At 38.6% G+C, this 20,166-nt stretch overlaps 1 protein-coding gene across 2 annotated transcripts in view; it reads left to right on the top strand.

Annotated features, from left to right (window-relative positions):
* The first annotated feature begins 260 nt into the window (after window positions 1-260).
* GRIN3A (glutamate ionotropic receptor NMDA type subunit 3A) overlaps window positions 261-20,166 on the top strand; it is a 294,454-nt gene continuing 274,548 nt past the window's right edge. The window contains exons 1-2 of one of the 2 annotated variants that reach the window (XM_047067179.1): window positions 261-413; window positions 1,007-1,232. The gene's annotated coding sequence lies outside the window, so the exon portion shown is untranslated. Of the gene's footprint in view, window positions 483-1,006; window positions 1,233-20,166 lie in introns of both variants that reach the window. The other variant, XM_047067173.1, reaches the window with a different exon arrangement.

Here is a 20,166-nt window from a genome sequence, read left to right as displayed (position 1 = left end):
CTATCCTTCCAATGACTCATCCTTGTTTCCAGACTTCAATCTGAATTAGTAGATGTGGCAGCAAGCAGACTCTAAATAGGGCCCCTAATGGCCCCTATCTCCTGGTATTTTTACCCAGCATCATCCTCTTCCCTTGACTGTGAGTAGGATCCATGACTTGCTTCTAATAGGATCCATGACTTGCAAAAACGAAGGGGTGTCATGCATGTGATTACATTATATTAGAGTGCAACTTTTCTCTTGTTAACAGACTCCCGCTGCCTTCGATGAAGTGCGCTGTCATCTAGAGAGGCCAATGTGGCAAGGAACTGACAGTGAAGAGCTGAGGGCCTCAGTCTGGGAGTCTGCAAGGAACTGAATATTGTTACAACCACATGAGCTTGGAAATGGATCCTTCTCCAGTCGAGCCGCAGGTGAGACCCTATAGGACTAGACAAAACCTTGATTGATGTTTGTGAAAGACCCGGAAACAGAAGACCCAGGTGAGCCATGCTCAGATTCCTGGCCCACAGAATGTACATTGTTTAATGTCACTACATTTGTGATGATTCGTTTTGCAACAATAGATAAATACTATGGTGGGTTTCCTTCTCAAATCAGAACATTGCTATTGGAAAAAACATTTCAGACGAAAACAAATTATTTTGACTGAGTCATTGTTACCTTGGAATCTAATAGATCTAGGTCAAGGGGGGAAAACCCCCAAATGGATTTTCTCAATCCTCCCCATAGCCTGTTCATATCTCTGATGCCTGTACCATCCCAATTAGGAGATATTGGTAGAATTTTCCAGAAACTTTTCCACCTGCTTTCCACAATGAACTCATAAGCTATCTTTGAAACATCTAGTTCCCTAGAAGCAGAGACTTACAAGGGGATTATAAAGCATTTTAGTGTATGTTTTCAGGAGAAAAAAAAAATGAGGAAAGCAGGAGAGAGGAAAGGAAGAAAGCTAAGCAAGATATGGTCTCTCAGCTGGAGAGTAACTTTAATTTTATTCCCTTAGGAATCTTTGGAGCAAAAGCTGCACCTCAGAACTGATTCCAACTTTAGGCAAGAGGCCCAGTCTTTTGCCCCTGTACTGATCAGTCTTTGGTTGCTGGCTATCCTGAAAAGTCTGGAGAGATTTGGATGGACAGGCTGAGTCCATAGCAACCAAGGCTGACGGCAACCGGAGGAAAGTTTCACACACTCAGTGAAGGGCAGGGAGCCAACTGCATTCACCAAGAAAGGTAAGTTGTGCTCTGCATCTAGGCATCATCTTTGAAAGTGTTCTAAACTATTATATCTGACAAATGGTCTTGAAATGTTTGTAATTGGCAGTATCTTTAGTTTCAGTACTGCAGGCATTTTCTTCCCTATCTCTTTGGTCAATTTATTAAATTAATATGTGAAAGTTTACAAATTTGCTTTTAGCCCACTATCTTTCTAAAAGTTTCAGAGTTTATGAAAATGCGGTAAACCCATGTGGTTAATTATTCATGCATTCTGCATTGGTAATACTCTGAATTAGCAAAATCTGTAGTTTACATGAAGGACCTGTCGACCATTTCTTACCCCACCCCACCCCCCAACATACCATCTGTCCAACAGAACTCGTGAGTTAGGGATTCAGTCTTACTGCTTCTGGATAAAAAATAACTACCGTCTCACTCAGATTGCATGTTTGTTGGCCCCATTCCCGCCTGAGTTAGGGGCACAGTGACTTGAAAACAATCCCCACAGCTCAGGTTATCCTCTCACCATGCCGCGGGGGTGGTTGGCAAGGTTTTTCCTGTCACAGCTGGTATGATCCTGAGTTACTCAGCCAGAGGAAAATTGCCTCCTAATGGAACCCTAAGCCCTCCATTCAATTTTCCCTTAAGGTCTGAAGAGAGCAATCCCAAGAACTCATGCTAAGCAAAGCCTCTTCAAAAATTATGGTCTGTGCTCATTTGAGAATCAGAAATTTTCAATTATATAGCCTCCCAGGATACATTTTAAGGAAAAACAAAAGACAATTGTTTTTGCTCACTTGTTAAACACTAACCATTTTGTTCCTAGCTCCATTACTTTTTTTTTTAACTTTATCCCTTTTATGCAAATAAGCAGCCCATTTTCAATCTTCCTTGAAATAAGAAATGTAGGCTCTGTGTATGGGAAATATGTAGTTATGGAGTTTGCTTTAAAAATTGTCTTTGGGAGCAACTTGAAGTTGACACTTCAAAGTTTCAGAAGTGCTCTCACATCCATTGCTTCATTTGACAGGTGTTATAACCCCCAATTTACAGACCAGAATTCAGAGATCACCTAACTTTTAAAATCGTGTTGCTAAGAACAAACAGAACTGAGACAAGAACCAAATTTTCTGACTTAAGTCAGATGCTGTTTCTCTTCTTCCATGCTGCCTTTTAACTGTCAGCAATAGGCATTCTCAATTTCTTTCTTGATCCTAGGGATACTTGCTTTATTATTATTTTTCACTCAGGGATTCCACAAACACACAACAGGACTTAGTAACGCCCCATTTAGTGTCATTCAATATTAGCACTCCCTTTATGTATTTCCACATTCTCTAATGAGGACCCTGACTTAATTGTCTAATCCAGACATGTTATTTTACCAGTGCGACTCCAAGATGTACTGGTGAGTCCCGAAACTGGCATATTATTGCAGTTTATTTGAATTTTATTGTATCACCCTTATGCTTTATTTCTACTGCATTTCAAAGCAGTCCTTAGCATGCGTAATATCACTTAAATAAGACATAGTGCTGCAAAATGAGAGTTCTCTAGATATCCCCTGTGCAACCACAGGAGGCCCCTTCCAAACCAAAAAGCTGTGAATCTTATCTGTGGTTTTGTTGTAAATTTTGATCCGGAGGCATGTTTAATAGCTTTTCAGTGACTATTGTAAAGGGAGTATTTACTTGAAATGATGTCTGCTTATATTATTTCTTTCCCAAATTGCTCCCAGCAACTAGAAAATCTGCTTGTACCTCTCCATCAGTAGCCTCCCTGGAAAGGAGACATTTTCTGTTTGTATACTGCCTGAAGTATTTGATTTTTCTTGATGATCTTTAAAGTTCAGCCAAAAGGACAAACAGCACATCCAATGATTCTCAATCTTTTCACCACTAAGGATACTTTTATTACTTTGCTCCTTGATTTGAAATATTTCACCTGCCAAACTTCACATTTACCAAGGAATTCATTATTTTCCCATTTTTAGTACCATATATATATAAATATATAGCAAATGCACAGAGCACTTGATATGCTGGGTGCTGTTCTAATGATTTACATAATTAACTTCTTTAACTTTTCTTTTTTTTTTTTTTAATTTTTTTTTTCTTCAACGTTTTTATTTATTTTTGGGACAGAGAGAGACAGAGCATGAACGGGGGAGGGGCAGAGAGGGAGGGAGACACAGAATCGGAAACAGGCTCCAGGCTCCGAGCCATCAGCCCAGAGCCTGACGCGGGGCTCGAACTCACGGACGGCGAGATCGTGACCTGGCTGAAGTCGGACGCCCAACCGACTGCGCCACCCAGGCGCCCCACTTCTTTAACTTTTCTGACTCTATGGGAGATGAATACTATTATCTTCATTTTGCATGTGCTGCACAGAAAAGTTAGACAACTGGCAGGAGCTGAGAGAGCTGAGATTTGAGCACAGGCATTTTAGCTCCAGAATCGATGCTCTTAACCTCTGCATGTGCTGTTTCCCATTTGTAGTGTCTAATTAGCAGAGATCTGTGAAAAGGTGTACCTCTTTTACTTTCAGAAAAATGGAATCAGGAAAAGACATGACTTCCTCCAATGGGCAAACACCCCAGGTGGAAAAACCATTGTCCTTGGAGTCAGGTTACTAGAATCCAAGTTGTCACTTCTCCCTTTGTCAGCTTTATACCTGTGTGGACATCTTTTATGTTGCCACGTCTCCAATTCTTAGTGTGAAAGTAAGGATGTGAAGATTTATCCTGCCTATCTCATACATTACTTCAAAAAAAATCCTTCATGATACAATCTACCATGTGCCAGGCACTGTTGCTGGATATTGGCATGCAGATATGAATGAGGCGAAACTATTTCCCTGAAGGAATCCAGTGTCTAGAGTGGAGGTACAGAAAAGTAAACACGTGCACTCCCAGTGTGATGGGTTGATGCCATAGGAGTTATTGAATACTAGGGGAGAGAAAAGGAAGAAATGTGTCCCATTTCTCCAGAGTGGGCAGGTAGGGAAGGCAAGGTCAGGGAAACATCATGGAAAAGATGATTCCTGAAATGAGTCTTGAAAGATCAGGAATAGTTCACATGGCACATAATTGATGGGGAAACAGGATATGTGAAAACATGAAGATGCCAAAGGAAAAGATATGCTCTAATTTGGAGCACTTCTAAAAGTATAGAAGACACAGCTCCAGGGCAGTTAGCAGGAGGGGAGATTGAATCACATACAGAGCTGGAAGATAGGTGTGACTAACAGGACAAAGCGTTTTATAAATTCCAAAGCATGATATAAATAGACAATAGTATTTGGGATCAGAGTCTATACTGACCGTTCAGCATTTTTCCTGAGTTGCATGATACCAGCTCATGCACGGCCCTGGATCCTAGAATTCAAGAACCCTTTAAAGAGCTCTGAAAAGTTTATTCCTGAGCAGTAATCCAGAAACACACAAGGTGTTGAAACCAAGACCTTTTCACCCCTTCTCATCCAGAATTTCAAATGAAATACTGTAGTTCTCAGTTAGAGGCTTTGCATCTAGAGAAGTCAAAACTGTGCTTCTGACAGAGCTTAGAGAAATCACAGAAGCCTAAAGGATTCTAAACAAAGAATTCTGGTCGTATCATTTTGGGAAGACATGAGGGCCCGAGACAGAGAGCCTCAATCATAATTGCTTCAATTTTCTATTTCGCTTTGCTTTTGTAAATGAGGAAGGAAATGATGAGCAGAATAATTTAACTTAGGTCTCCTGAAAACACATTTATTCTCCCTTCTCCCATTTAGTCTTCATTTTGCTTTTGGAGAATTTCAGTAAAAAAATAGGAATGTGCATTGTCTAGGGGAAATTGCACTGGTATAATAAGTCCATGAAATTTTCAATGGGGCACAGGTGGGACGAAGACAGCTGTTGCCCATTTAGGCAAACGTGCATGTTTTTTAAGAGGAAATTATGTATAAATTGACCAAAATAACAGCTTTTCTGAATAATCGAGGTAACTGACACCATTCTACTCATTACTTTGTTGGTGTAAGCAAAAGTTTTGTAGACTTTAAAGATGCTACCATATTTCTTTTACCTTTACTCTCTCAGGTGTACAGGGAAGATGTTGGTAACCATAACTGCACAAAGCTCATATGGACCTGATCATTCCATTTGCAAGCAAACGAATAAGACCTTCAGGAAATATTAGGTTGTTTTGTTACATGTATAGTCTGTGTTACCTGATGTCGAATATCAAATCCATGTTCACGGAGCAGAAATTACCTGTAAGGCACCAATTACATTTTAGATAGCAAAAGAGAAGTCCTACATCATTGTAACAGCTTTCAATTAAATTAAGGATAAATGCGCAACAAGTTTACAAAATTCACTGATACCCTAAGTTGGATTTGGAGAGATATATAATTTTTTAACTAAGTTGATGTTTATCTAAAGCCCCAAGCTGTTAGTAAAAAGTATAATGCTAATAACTTTTATTCCTATCCAATTTAAACTTTAGTCTAAACTAATATTATAAAGAGCCTGTTTAGGTAATTTTAAGTATATTCTAAGTAAATATATTTGATTTCTCAGACAGTTTCCACTTCCCAGTTTCTTTCCCCCAGGATGATATGCAGTCTACAGGAGGAGGTTTGGTATGACCAGGCTGGCAGGGCTGGAGAGAGGTAGTAAAAGGGACCACTGACCTCAAGCTTGTCCTCGGGCTTGCGCTGGCTCTCACACTCTGACGGGGGCTCACCTTCTTGCATCTGCAACTGTTGGTAGAACTCTCGATCTGGATTCTTTCAGTTTGTTGGGCCTGCTCTCTATCACTGAGCGAGCCAGCCTCACAGGGCCTCCTTCCACCCAGCCCTCACTGCAGCCCATACCAGCCTTCTCCAGGGCCTCCCTTGTCCTGCCACACAGGCCTATTGCTCCCCCAGCTTCGCATCAGTTCCACGCAAGAACCTCAGAGGTCTCTCAGGCTCCCACTCACACCCCACCAGCTCACCTCCTGACCACACTGTGCTCTTTGCTCTATGTCACTCTGAACTATCTCAAACATTTCCCTGTGCCTGAGCCTTAATGGGAAAAGAGAAAATCAAGAGACCTCTCATTCCCAACATTTATGTATTAAACATGGAAAGATGCTAAACAGTAGCTAAAGAGTTTTTTGTTATGATCTGTTACCATAACAAAAACAACAACAAAAATGTTCCAGAGCTCAAAGGTGCAGCCCTAACTCTGTTCCTTCCTCCCTTCTAAGATCAAGAGGTCATTTGCCCACATTCACTGAATCCACTCAAATCATGCATGACAGACGCTGGTCCAGGCCTGGCATCTCAGAGATGAAAAGCAGCCAGACCATCATAACAGAAGGGCCTCTCTAACGGAAAGGTAACAGATGCCATCATAGAACACAGAAATCTGCTGCGACGGAGGAAGCACAGGGCACTGGAGAATCCAGAGGAGGACTCCTAGCCAGACTGGGGAGGCCAGGAAAAACTTTCCGGTAAACCAATGCCTGAGATGAGTCTTGGAAAAAAGCAGGAATTGTCTAGAAGACAACAGCAAAAACACGTAGTGCATGAGAGGAAGCAGCCCCATAGAAAGACAGGGAGGTGTAAGAGCGTGTGGCTCATTAACGGAACCACCAAGTTTCTTGGTGTGGCTGTCCTGCACATATCACACGTTCATCTTTCCTGTCCTCTCCTGAGAGCCTTTGATTTTGACTTGATTTTCCACAGCTATGAACAAAGGCTTAAATGCAAAGTAGAAATGAACAGGGTCATATGCAGTGAAAAACTTGTAGATGGATACCTTTTGGAGATGAAAGCAAAAACATTTTACAATATTTCTTAAAAGCATATGATTTCGCTTCTAAAGATTTCAGGCTTCCTCTTGGTTTCAAACAGCAGAATAACTGGCTATTGTTACTGGTTTCTTCGTCTTTTTTTCTTTTTTCTTTTTTTCCCTGCCTATCTAAAAGAATTTCTTCTAATATTCTCCACCCATTACAGAGTAGTGGGAAGGTACATCACACAGGAAAATTCCAGAATTTACAAATGCCGTAGTAACAAGGCAGTCTACCTAAAGAATGCATTGTTTAAACTATACAAGAACTAGAAAGGAATAGCCCTGAATATTTTTGTCTTTTTCCCATTTTTATGAAAATGAGTATTCTTTAAATAAATGTGCACATCCCGCATTTATTTAGGCCATGTAGAAATAAATAAAATAAATTAAAGACAATGATGCCAGCATGGGGGAGCACTCCCAGTACAACACAAAAATATGTTGAGAGGTTGATAAATCAGTAAAGGTGGAGTATATTCCTGAGGCGAAATTTCTAGGACATTATGCTAATTGGAATGATTTTCCTTATAATGGATGAAGTTTACCTCTAAACTCAGAACTGCAAATGTTTATGCAGCTCACTAGAACTACCAAGATTGTCTATCTGTTCAATCTGAGAGAAAATATTTAAAGGAAAGGTAAACATATCCATCCTAAAATACGTTAAATGTCATGTCGGTCAAGGTAATTGCCCCTGCTAGAATGGCATATAAAAAAGTTTAATTTGAAATCTTGAGTCTTTCCCTGCCTGCTAAAAAAAATAATAAATATTTATCCCCAGCATTTCTACATTTTAGAGAAAAGAACTCTATGCTTCCCCTTCAGTGTCCTCATCAACCTCTTTCTTCAAACCAGTAGATTTACTAAGTACTACTCATTCTTCTTACCATGTAATTAGCTGTGATTTCCTTCAGGGCTAAAGTTCTTAAGACATCCCTTCTAACAGAATTAGCTTGGGGTATATATAGAGGGGAGAGAGAGCAGGCTGAGAGAGTGTTTATGGAGTCAGAGAGCTCCTTACTAAATTGACATGATTGTTTCAACACCACTACTCCAAAGGTCCCAGTGTAGAATTTGCTCCATGTTTCTTTTTTCTTTTTTAACTTTTTAAATGTTTATTTATTTTTGAGAGAGAGAGAGAGAGAGAGAGAGAGAGAGAATGTGCAGGGGAGGGGCAGACAGAGAGGGAGACACAGAATCTGAAGCAGGCTTTAGGCTCCAAGCTGTCAGCACAGAGCCCGATGTGGGCCTTGAACTCACGAACCATGAGATCATGACCTGAGCCAAAGTTGGATGTTCAACCAACAGAGCCACCCAGGCACCCCTTCACCCAATGTTTCTAAAAGATTGCTGGAGCTAGTGTCAAAAGATCAGTTTACAAGAACTTTGAAGTCTCCCTTACAAGGCTTTATCCGCAGAATAGAGCTACAATGGCACACAGGCTGGATCCAGGAGTAACAGGCCAGTGATAGAAACTGGACAAAGAGGGGAGAGGATTTTAGGCCCAGAACAGTGCCTGTCCCTGAGATTATTTTCTGACCCAGCCTTGATAGCCCAAAACATGAGTTTGGGACTGAGAGCCAAACAGAAGACCCAGAATCACCATGCTCCCTAAAACACTGAAAATGGGGCACCTGAAAATAGTCAGCTAGGCCTCCGACTTCAGCTAAGGTCATGATCTCATGGTTTGTGACTTCAAGACCCCCATCAGGCTCGCTGCTGTCAGTGCAGAGCCTGCTTCGGATACTCCGTCTCCCTCTCTCTGCCCCTACTTTGCTCATGCTCACACGCTCTCTCTCTCTCTCTCTCTCTCAAAAATAAATAACATTTAAAGCATTTAAAATGAAAGTTACTTCCTGCAGGATTGTGCTAAAGTTTTCATTCGTTTGACAGGAAGCTTACAGATGCTTCCCTTGCACTGACAGGCTCCACATGGTATCAGCACCCAATGGTGTCACCAGCAGCTGCCACCATGGGCCTGTGGCAGAAATGAGGAGTTGTCATTTCTACCCCTAGACTTAGCCTTTGCCTGAGTGCCAGAGCTGGGGTTCTCTTAGTGGAAGTGACCTCGGTTTTCTCACTTCCAGTCCTTCATGTTTCTTTAAGGATATAACAGACATTTAGGGTGACTGAAGACATCATGACCACATTATTCCTTTCAGCATGTCATTCCTTACTAAGATACATGGGAAATTTTTGCTTTGTAACTGGAGAATGTAGGAGTTTGCTTCAGAGAGAAGTAATAGTGAGAGGAGAATGACAAGGGAAAGAAGAAGTCCCCAGGGGGCTCCTAGGCCTGAGTTTACTATCTACTATTGGAAGGGTGGAAGACTGACTGTCACAGACCTGTCTTCATGAGGTTTTAGTCAAGAGGGTTGGCCAGAATTGTATTCATCCATTCAGATGAGACCTAGAAACAAGGAGAGCTGCTTTAAAGGCACTGATTATTCAGGGAGGTCATAGTCAAGGAGCAAATAGATCTTCCTCCTTCATCAGTTTGCATGGGACTCAGAACAAGTCTGGTCCCCTCAGGACTGGATGATCTTAAAAACAACTGGAATGGACGTCCTTAACAAGTACACTGGGGTTCCCAGGTGAGGCAACTGACAGCATTGTAGGTTCTCTGGGCCACAATATTAGTGGGTGACAGCTGTGAGGAAACAGAATACAGAACAAGAAAGGACAGCCAGCATGTTTGCTGGATGCAGGTGGCTGCAACCAATTCATGATGGGCACAAACAAGTCCACTTTCAGAAACTCTCGAAATAACTCCCGTCTGAATGAAAACTCTGTGTAAAAAATCGGATTTTCTCGGGGTGTCTGGGTGGCTCAGTCAGTTAAGCGTCCAGCTCTTGGTTTTGGCTCAGGTCACGATCTCACGGTTCATGGGTTCAAGCCTCATGCTGGGCTCTGCACTGACAGCAGAGAGCTCCCTCTCTCTGTGCCCCTCCCTGACTCATGCTCTCTCTTTCAATAAATAAATAAACAAACAAACAAATAAATAAATAAGAAATTGGATTTTTTTTTCTCTCTCAGTCCCCCATGTCTGGCACTCCATAAATATTTGTTTGTTGTGGAACGCATTCAGGATGCTTTCAGGAAACTGATTTCCAGTAATCAGTTCAATGAGTACTTAAGCTAGCATCCTTTGATCATTTAAATATTTGTGACATAACTTTGTAGACACAAAGGAGTGGGTGATATTTATTTTGTGGACAGAGCAATTTAGTTTGGGTCACTCTGTGCAAGAGGCTTTTCTCTTGGGGATAGGGAAGGGGGAGAGAGGCAATTAGGGCAAAAAGGGTGGGTATGATTTCTGCAATGGCAAATCCAGGAAGTCTGGGCAGTAGTTCCGTTTTTACATGTTAGAAGGATGCTCTCTTGTCTCCCTTCAGCTTCGTTGATCAGACAAGAAATGGCTGTGGGCAGCCTCAGGGCCCTGCAGAATTGAGCTGTCCTTGGTGCGATTCTCAAATACCATGACTTGGTGACTGCAGCAGTGCCCAAACTTTCCTTTGAATCAAAAATTTCCTCACATCAGCCTGTGCCAAGGCTCTGATATTCCGGCATCAGGCAGCCTCGGCGTAAGGTGTCTGTTTAAATTCAAATATGTTACCTTGGAGGAGTAACATATTAATCCATCAGTAGCCATTAATACAACAACACAAATTAGTTTATCAGTCAGCCACTGGGTAAGCAGTGCCTCAGGGAATGGTATGTAGGGCAGATTTGTTACTTTTTCCCCATCTTAGATTATGATTTATTATATAAACAAAAATTGCAGCAGCAATAAAAAAAGTCTAAAACAAAGACCAAATTCTCCCCATGTTCCTACTGTAGTAACGTACTAATTGTTTTATCTGGGTTCCCTTTCAGCTCCTATTCAAATTCAAAAATCAGCTTTAATTCAAGCGTTTCCCATTCTTTTCTGAATAATAATAGCTAACATTTATTAAGTGCTTACTGTGTGCCAGGCACTGTCCCAAAAACACTTAAACAAATTAAATCATGTCATCTAAACAACAGCTCATGAAGTAGATACTGTTTTATCCTTATTTACACATGAGGGGACAGAGGCCCAGAGAAGTTAAGTAACTCACAGAAGGCAGTAAATAATCAATTCAAACTCAAGCATTTGGCTCCAACACCCATGCTTTTCACCCCAGAACCAAGCATCCCATTTACCAGTAAGGAAACTGGGGCATCATGTAATTAACTTGCCAGTAGTTCCTTAAACAATATGTGGTGGCACCAGAGTTTGAGCAGACCGCCTGGTCCTGAGCCCACCCTCTTAACTGCACTGCACAGATGATTGACGCTTTACCCTAGCTGATTCAGCCTGTGAACGAGGTTGACATCATTATGCCCATTTACAATTTGGGGTTCGAGATGACTGATTAGTTTGTCCAAGGGCAAACTAATTTGTTCATAAATGACAAATCCAGGTGATAACTCCAGATTTTCTGACTTTAAGTTCAGTACTTCTTTGTTTACATTCCTTTTTATCTGCCTCTTATTGGCAATCAACTTTTTCAACATAGTTTAAAAAAAACATATGATCTGTATATTCCTATTTTATTCATATAATGTAATTCAAGAGCACTTTCCCTTGTTACTAGGTGGTTCTTATAATTATCATTGTGTTGGCAGCCCAGGAGTACCCTGAGGTTATGAATCATAATGTACTAAAACACCCTGTCTGAATTTTGGGTTTTTTTTTTAACAATATATTTCTGCTGTTACAAGTAAATGTCACAATAAAACAATCTGTACAATATAATTTTTTTTAGACTCTTTCAGGAATGGCAATGTAACAGCATCTCTCATTTTGTTTGATTTTCCAACAAGGATTCAACCTTATGCAGAAAACAGAGCATCATCTCCTTACAGAGAGCAATAGCAATAGACACTTTCCCAGTAGCCCCTGTAAAGTGAGCTGCCTGGAGAGATTTGGATTTTTCTGCTCTGTAGCTCCTTCAGAGGCATTCAGCAAATCAAACTGCCACCCATTTGGTGGCAGAGTTACGATCAGCTGGAACATGGCCTTCTCCTTTTTGGTGCCAGCTTTCCTGTGGCTTCTTTGTGCAAGGACCCAAGCCTGAATCTCAAGAATAATTGTCAAGGCTGGGCTTTGGATTGATACTACCTCTGGGAATAGGAACATACTCCTTGGAATTGCCCGAAGCCCCCAGCACCTGCCCTAACTGTGCCTGCCCGGTTGGGCTCAAAAGCACATATGCCCGGTAATTAGTTGGGCATCTCTCTTAATATTGTCACCAAGACAAAGTAAATTCTTATAAGTCTTGCCTCATCTATCTTCTAGAATATAAATCCCTTAGGAACAGAAACTATATCTTGGTTGGGTCTTATTGTGGGCCTTTTACATAGCTGATATGCAAGTATTAATTGATGTCTTCATATGTTGCTCAGGGGGTGTGCCTTATGCTTTACAGTTAGTTAACTCAAACAACCACTTTCCCTAAAATGAAAGACTGATGATTATGGGGAGATTTTGTGCACTTTGGATTGCATTGCAGAAGTAATCTATTTATGCTAATTATCCTTTCTCATTCCATAACATTTTCACTAAGTGAAATATTGATTTTTAAAAATAAAAATAACCTTGAAAAAGTGATAGGTAACATATTCTGCACAGCGTTGATAAAGAATTATTTTTGATTAATCTCACTACATAAATAGGTTGAAAAATACATATTTTGCAAAGGTCTATTTTTTATACATTCTTCTCAGGGTTATATTTTTCTGGAAGCACTCTGACTTAGAAAAAATAAGGTCATCATAATGTCTTATTCCAAAATAAATTATTAAGTTAAAAAAATTGGAGTTAAAGTGTCGATGCCAGGATAGAGGTAAATATTCATCCATCTCAGCCACAGCCAGGAGCTTTCATTATTTGATGCAAAATATGAGCCGAGTTCTTGAGAAAACCTATGTCTTAGGGCTATTTGTGTCTTTGCCACTTTGAACATTTTCAATATTTAATTATGAACTTTAAATTTGCTTATCTCACAACTGTATTTTGTGTAGCAACTAAACATAAATTGTAACCAGCTGGGAGGTAAGAAATAGAAATATACTGTGAAAACCTCTGAATATAAAAATATCAATACATCAATGTTGATGGTCAATAACAAGTGAGTTAGAAGCTATTAAATATTACTGTTAGATAATTTCTCAAGTTCTATAGCTTTCATAATCTGTAGAGCAAAATACTCTATCATAGTTTTATCATGCTGTAGAGCATGATACTTCTGTCATGACCTAAATTTCAAATTCTATTTTCTAGAAAATAGAAAAGAGGGGATCAGTTACAGAAATAGTTAAATCATCTCTGAGGCTTGCCTCTGGAATAAAATCCCTGGAAGTCTTCTGTTCTTTTCCAACTCTACAGTATATTGGGCTCCCCATGATAAGCCCATAGGGCATCTGAATAGCTGATCAGTGATAAAATGCAATGGTTTTCAAACTGTTGAGAGAAAGTGTAGGGTTCTGTGGAAGTACATCACCAACTATGACGACAGCAGAGGGAGGTCAGAGGCTCAAGGATCTGAGCTCTCCCACTACTTTCCACCCAAGTGGTGCCATGTTTGTCTGTTTTATAGGTTGTCTTTCCATCTGAAATTTCTTTCTTGGGGGTTCACAGGGGATAAAACTGAGTTCCACTGATAAAACTATTGTTACAATTTAATGACGATTTCATAGTCAAAGTAAAGAATAGGTCAAGTCAGTCATTTATCTTTTTAACTTCTTTTGACATTCTAGCCAAAACGTAATTTTAATATAGACTTAACTGGCTACTTAAATCAACCCTCAAAATGAAAAAGGGACTAATAAAGACCAAAAAAAAATACATTTGTATCTTTAAGTAATTTAATATACTAAGAAACAGAGATAAAATTGAAGAAGACTAGCAAAGTAAATCAAGCTGTAGGGAAAGGGAAAAGAACATAAAAGCTAAAAGTCCAGGCCTCGCTCAAAGCTGTTCAGGCTAGAGCATCAGGGAAAGACTAAAAAACTATATAGGAAAAGCAAAGAGAAGCTGTGTTTCAAAGACATGTATTCATCAGTTTGTAAGACATGAATCTAAAATAGCTAGCAGTTTGGTTCTCAAAGATCTCTGAATCATTCACAGCTACTTGGGTGAGTGAGTCAGGATCTCATCGTGAGACAGGTGGAAGGGAAAAACCCAGCCAATGTTTTCTCTAGTAATGAATGAGATGTGGCAATCAAGGGAAAGTGAAACATACCAAGTGGGTGATGTCGGTTAAGACACAGAATTGGCACAGAATTTCAGTACTCTGACCAGGTCTCAGAGATTTAGCGTTATCAGTCTGTGAAAGGGAGCCCCAAATGTATGCAGAAGGGAAAGTAGACTATGGTGAATACACAGATAAAAATAATGTGAGAGGACAAGCAACCACAATCGTAGCTGATGACATTATATTTCTAAGTGACCAGACCAAAGACAAGGCATAGAGTGGCCTTCTTTGGCCATTGTTTGGTACAGTCTCATTTCCAAATCATGTGTAGTCTTTATAGTTCCTAAGGACAAGAATTAAAATATTCATATATATATTATATACACATATATTATATATATTATATACATATATACATATATATTATATTTATTTACATATGTTATACATATATATATATATATATAAAGAGCTAAAAGTCTAAAGGAAAAAATGCAAAAATATGCTTTCACTTTAAGCTTTGATTTAGATATTTAAAGTGGAAAATGTTATTTTTTCAACATTGATTTTGGCTCATGACACCAAGATTTTTCATAGATCTTGTTCAGCTGAGATGATAAACTAAAAAAAGAAGAAAAGAGGCTTAACTGGGAAACAAGACTCAAAGGAGTATAGACTGTAATAAAGTGTGAGATTTCCACAGGAACCAATGTTTCCCTCTGTCTGGTAGAAACTCCAGTTTATTCTTTCATCACATTATTCCTTCAACAAATATTTACTAAGGCTTTGCAATGTGCCAAGCTATTCTAGGTCGAGGAAAATATGATGAATGGCTTTATTGTCTCCACTAGAGAAGAGGAAAGTAATATAGTTGGAAACCTTTCAACCCCCACTCCTATCCCACCTTCTTGTAGGTTTCTACAGTTGTTTCTGATATTTTTACTAGTATTTATCACATACTATTCTTTTAAGATAGTTATTTTTGCATGTGTTATTTCCTGCATTAGATCACAGACACCTTAAAGATACAAACCCTGTCATGCTACTTGGGCCATGATATGTTGCCTTCTACACAGCAGGTATTCAGTGTGTATTTAGAGAGTTAAATGTTTAAAAACCATAAGAGTAGATATCATTTAAATTTTCATAAAACATACCTTCAATAGTGAATGTAGAGCAGGCAGAGGATGAACTTTCATTTACTTGCTATTACACTAGGACATGCTTAGTGTTACACAGTGCCTTTCCTCAAAGAGCCATCATATATTTCAGTTATTTTCACCAGTGGCCTCAAAGATGAGTAGAGACAGGTATTAATAACTCTACTTTAAATATGGAACCGATCAGTAGCTGAAATCATACTAAATATCATTTATTTTATAGAAAAGAAAACCAGGTCAAGAATGCAGTTTTCACACCACATACTTCCCGTATTTTTTTTTCATAAGTGTCCATATCTAATGTACTTGGCCAGCCTCTCTCTCTATTTTGGTCATTTAGGCTGGTTATATAGGGAGACAAAACCTCACATTACTGTTCACACACCAGATAATTCTTGCCAAACATCTATTCAAACAATCAGATCTGTATGTCAGTGAAGATCACTTGAGAGTTACTTAATGCTGTGTTCAGAAAAGAGATGCTTACACTGGATACACATGTGCCAGATGGTGAAAACATCACCTATTCATCTGTTTATACAATACATATTTTAGAATATTTAAAATACTTATTATATGCGAGACACTGAACAAAACTTAATGGAGTTTACAATGTAGTGAGGAGATAAAATAATAAGCAAGCAAACCCCACTTTTGAATTAAAATTATTAAATACAAAATGCAATGAAAGAATCAAATGCAATACTATGATAGAGAATAAGGTGGAGAAGGAACCTGTTTAGAAAGTATAATTAATCTTCATATCACTCTTAGGAAGTGATAATTAAGGAGCCAGCCACTGAGAAGGAGCCAGCCATGTGAAATTCCAGAGAAAGAGCATTGCATAAAGAAAGAATAGAATGAAAAAATATTCTGAAAAGGAGCCAGCCATGTGAAATTCCAGAGAAACAGCATTTCATAAAGAAAGAATAGAATGAAAAAATATTCTGAAGTGGGTGAACTTTAGAACTTAGAACTTTAAAGAAGAAAATGGGAGTGAAAGTAAAAGGCAATATCACCATGGGAATGCAAGCTGGTGCAGCCACTCTGGAAAACAGTGTGGAGGTTGCTCAAAAAACTAAAAATAGAACTACCCTAAGACCCAGCAATTGCACTACTAGGCATTTATCCATAGGATACAGATGTGCTGTTTCGAAGGGACACATGAACCCCCATGTTTATAGCAGCACTATCAACAATAGCCAAAGTATGGAAAGAGCCCAAATGTCCATCACAAATGTCCACACAATGGAGTACTTCTTGGCAATCAAAAAGAATGAAATCTTGCCATCTGCAACTACGTGGATGGAGCTGGAGGGCATTATGCTAAGTGAAATTAGTCAGTCAGCGAAAGACAAAAATCATATGACTTCACTCATATGAGGACTTAAAAGACAAAACAGATGAACACAAGGGAAGGGAAACAAAAATAATATATAAACAGGGCAGGGGACAAAACAGAAGAGACTCATAAATATGGAGAACAAACTGAGGGTTACTGGAGGGGTTGTGGGAGGTGGGATGGGCTAAATAGGTAAGGGGCAGTAAGGAAGCTACTCCTGAAATCATTGTTGCACTGTATGCTAACTAATTTGGATATAAATTTTTAAAAATAAAAAATAAAATTAAAAAAAAGGCAATATCACCAGAGCATAAAGATGTAAATTAAAATTCTAGAAATAAGCAGGGATCATTCCATACCAGGCCTTTTAGGCCAATATATGAAGTTTGGATTTAAGTCAAAGTGCAACGGAAATCTATTGAAATATTTTCAAGCAGACAAGTAGCAAAATTTATTTTTGAAAGATCATGCTGGAGGCTACAAGAACAATAGATTGCAGGGAAGGGGTCAGTAAATAGAGTATTACAAAAGGGAAACTTGGGAGACTCTTGAAGTAGTTCCAAGTAAGAGTATATTTATATGGCTTAAATTGAAGTGCTTGTAGTGCATGTGGAGAGTGGAGAAATAGGAGATGTAATTTGTGAGTAAAGTATGCAGGACTTATTAATAGATTGGAAGTGAGGGGGTTGCAAGAAGAAAGAACTAAGAATTTTTCCTAGGTCTCAAGAATAAGCAGCTGAGGAGAAAGGATGTACCATTTACTGACATGAAGAAGACTATGGATAGAACAGAATCCCAAGATAATGCTAAATATGGGATGTTTCTAAAACATCCAAATGGAGACGTCCAATGGGCAGTCATGTATGTATTGGAGGTCTAAGAAAAGGTTGGACTCAGAGGTATAAATCATAAGTCACCAGTGTATGGATGGTGGACATTTATAAGATCTACTACTGAATAAGGCCTTTGGGAGGCGGGGCTGGGGGTGGGGGCAGGGTCTATTACCAAACACTGAAAAGCTCAAACACTTAAAGCTCAGTACAGACAGGAGGAATCAATAAGAAAGGCTGAGAAGAACAAAGGGATAGGAAGAAAACTACGAAAGACAGATGTTACCAAATGAGAGAAGGATGTTCTAGGAGGATCCTCAGTGTCAAAGTAAAAGGAAGCATAGACTAGATTTCACAACATGGAGATGTCAGAGGTCCTAACAAGAAGGCTTTGGAAGAAATGTTGGAGGCAGAAACCAGATTGGAGCAGATTTGACAAATGAAGAGCTCCTGACACAGCACTTAGAGAACTCTTTGGAAACGCTTAGCAGTAGAAGGGCCATTCATGCATTTGATTCCTTTATTCGTGTTGCTCATTAAATTTATTAAGCAAAGAATATCTAATTTTAGCAATGGAATTTTCTGATGATCCCTTCAAGATATATGAGTTGCAAAATGTACTTTTAAGTAATGGAATCACTTGATCTGACATACAGAATTGTTGCCATTTAGCCAAATAATTGTAAAAGAATATCCAAAAAATGATCATTTTGGTTTCAAAACAGTTGATCTTAGGTCATTTTTCTGTCAGTAGTTAAAAGAAAGGACTGATTGTCTACTGAGAAAATTGCTAGCCTATACTAATAAAACCTTATGAAAAGATAAAATATATGTACCCCTTTTTATGTCAGTAACAGAAAGCATATATACAATTCAACTAGGAGTTTCTTGGAGTCACTGAGGAGCACAGTAAGTGCTAAGCTAAAATACTTGTTCTCAAGATGCTTAAATTGAGACATGACTTAAGCACTTTTCAATTATAAAGCAGAATCAGCATGAATGATCGTTTAAGATCTGTGAGAGTTTGAGGAAGCATGAAGGTACATTCCTTATGTGTTTTAATTAAACGTATATGTTAAGCACCAAAATTTTATGGATCTGAGCTTTTATATAAGCTTGACAAAATTATGGAATATGAGTAAAATAGATGCTTTGTTGAGCCAGGGATGTATTGTGAATGTTATAATGAAACCTCACTCTCTTATAAAAAAATATGATTTTCCTGCCAAGTTGTGCCTTTCAGAAGCATATTGATACAGTATTTTCCAACATTTCCTTTTTATCCAGATATGTAAGTATAAATATAAGGGAATATCACCTATTACCACAAAAGGAACAAAATTAAGTCTTATTAACAGTCTTTCAGTTGCAAGTGGCAGAAGACATAACTCAAAATGGCCAGCGGTAGAGGTAATCCCCCCTGAATCACGTGACAAAAATGAGAGATGGGGTCTTTGCAAAGTGGACAGTGGATAGTATGATGTAAATAAGAAGGGTTCATTCCAACAAGCATGATCAAAGCCACATTATTTCTCAAAGCTTTCATGTATTGTAGAGATAAAGACTAGAGAATAAAAATTATCTTTTCATTAGTGTAAATTACTATACTAAAATGCCTTATCTAGGTCAATTCCTTTTGGAATGTAAAATTTTCATTTTCCTCTTTTAAAATTATTTTAAATATGTTTACTGAAATAAAGAGATTTCCTACTGTTCTAATTAGCTTCTCATGCACCTCCCCAGAGACTTTTTCTGATGTATAAACAAGTGTAGTACATGAAAGGTTTACCTATATATTTAGAAATAATCACCATAAATCTGAATTTCTATCAGGGAGCTAAAACTATATGTAAGTTACTCTGACCTATCTTTCTTATATATGTAATGGGTTATCTACCAGTTAGTATCTTTCCTTCTTTTGTTGTTTTTGTTTTGCTTTTGTTTAGAGAGAGAGAGAGTACGAGTAGGGGAGAGGGGCAGAGAGAGAGGAGTAAGAGAATCCCAAGCAGGCTCCATGTTCAGCATAGAGGCTGACATGGGACTCAATCCCACAACCCTGAAATCAAGAGTCAGATGCTCAACCAACTGAGCCAACCAGACACCCCTAGTTAGTATCTTTCTAATTAAATGATCTTTCAAGTTCTTCACACTGTTAAAGGTAGAATTCCTAAGTCTAGGAATACAGGTAGAATACAACACAGCTTATATTTTTATCTTTATCTAAGAAGGCTTGTATTAGGTAATCCAAGGAAATGAAAATCTGTGTGAGATGTATACCATATTGACTTTACAATGTATATAAGAAAATCCTTATGTGTGTGTACATATAGTGTCTTCTCAATTTGAAAAATATCTCTGTATGACAATCTTTGTACTAAATGATGAATGAAGAAGATACTTTTTAATTTCAACATATACCATCTTTAGATTTTTTTATTTTAATTCCAGTACTTAACATACAGTGTTATAATAGTTTCAGGTGTACAATGTAGTGATTCAACAATTCTATACATTACTCAGTGCTTATCATGACAAGTGTACTCTTAATCCCCTTTACCTACTTCACCCTT

This window comes from Lynx rufus, unplaced genomic scaffold (genome assembly GCF_022079265.1).
Source record: "Lynx rufus isolate CCGP_SWC_20201006 ecotype Redwood Valley unplaced genomic scaffold, mLynRuf1.p SCAF_10, whole genome shotgun sequence".
Taxonomy (NCBI): Eukaryota; Metazoa; Chordata; class Mammalia; order Carnivora; family Felidae; genus Lynx; species Lynx rufus.
The sequence above is the reverse complement of the archived record's forward strand: the minus strand, read 5'-3'. Positions and strand labels throughout refer to the sequence as shown.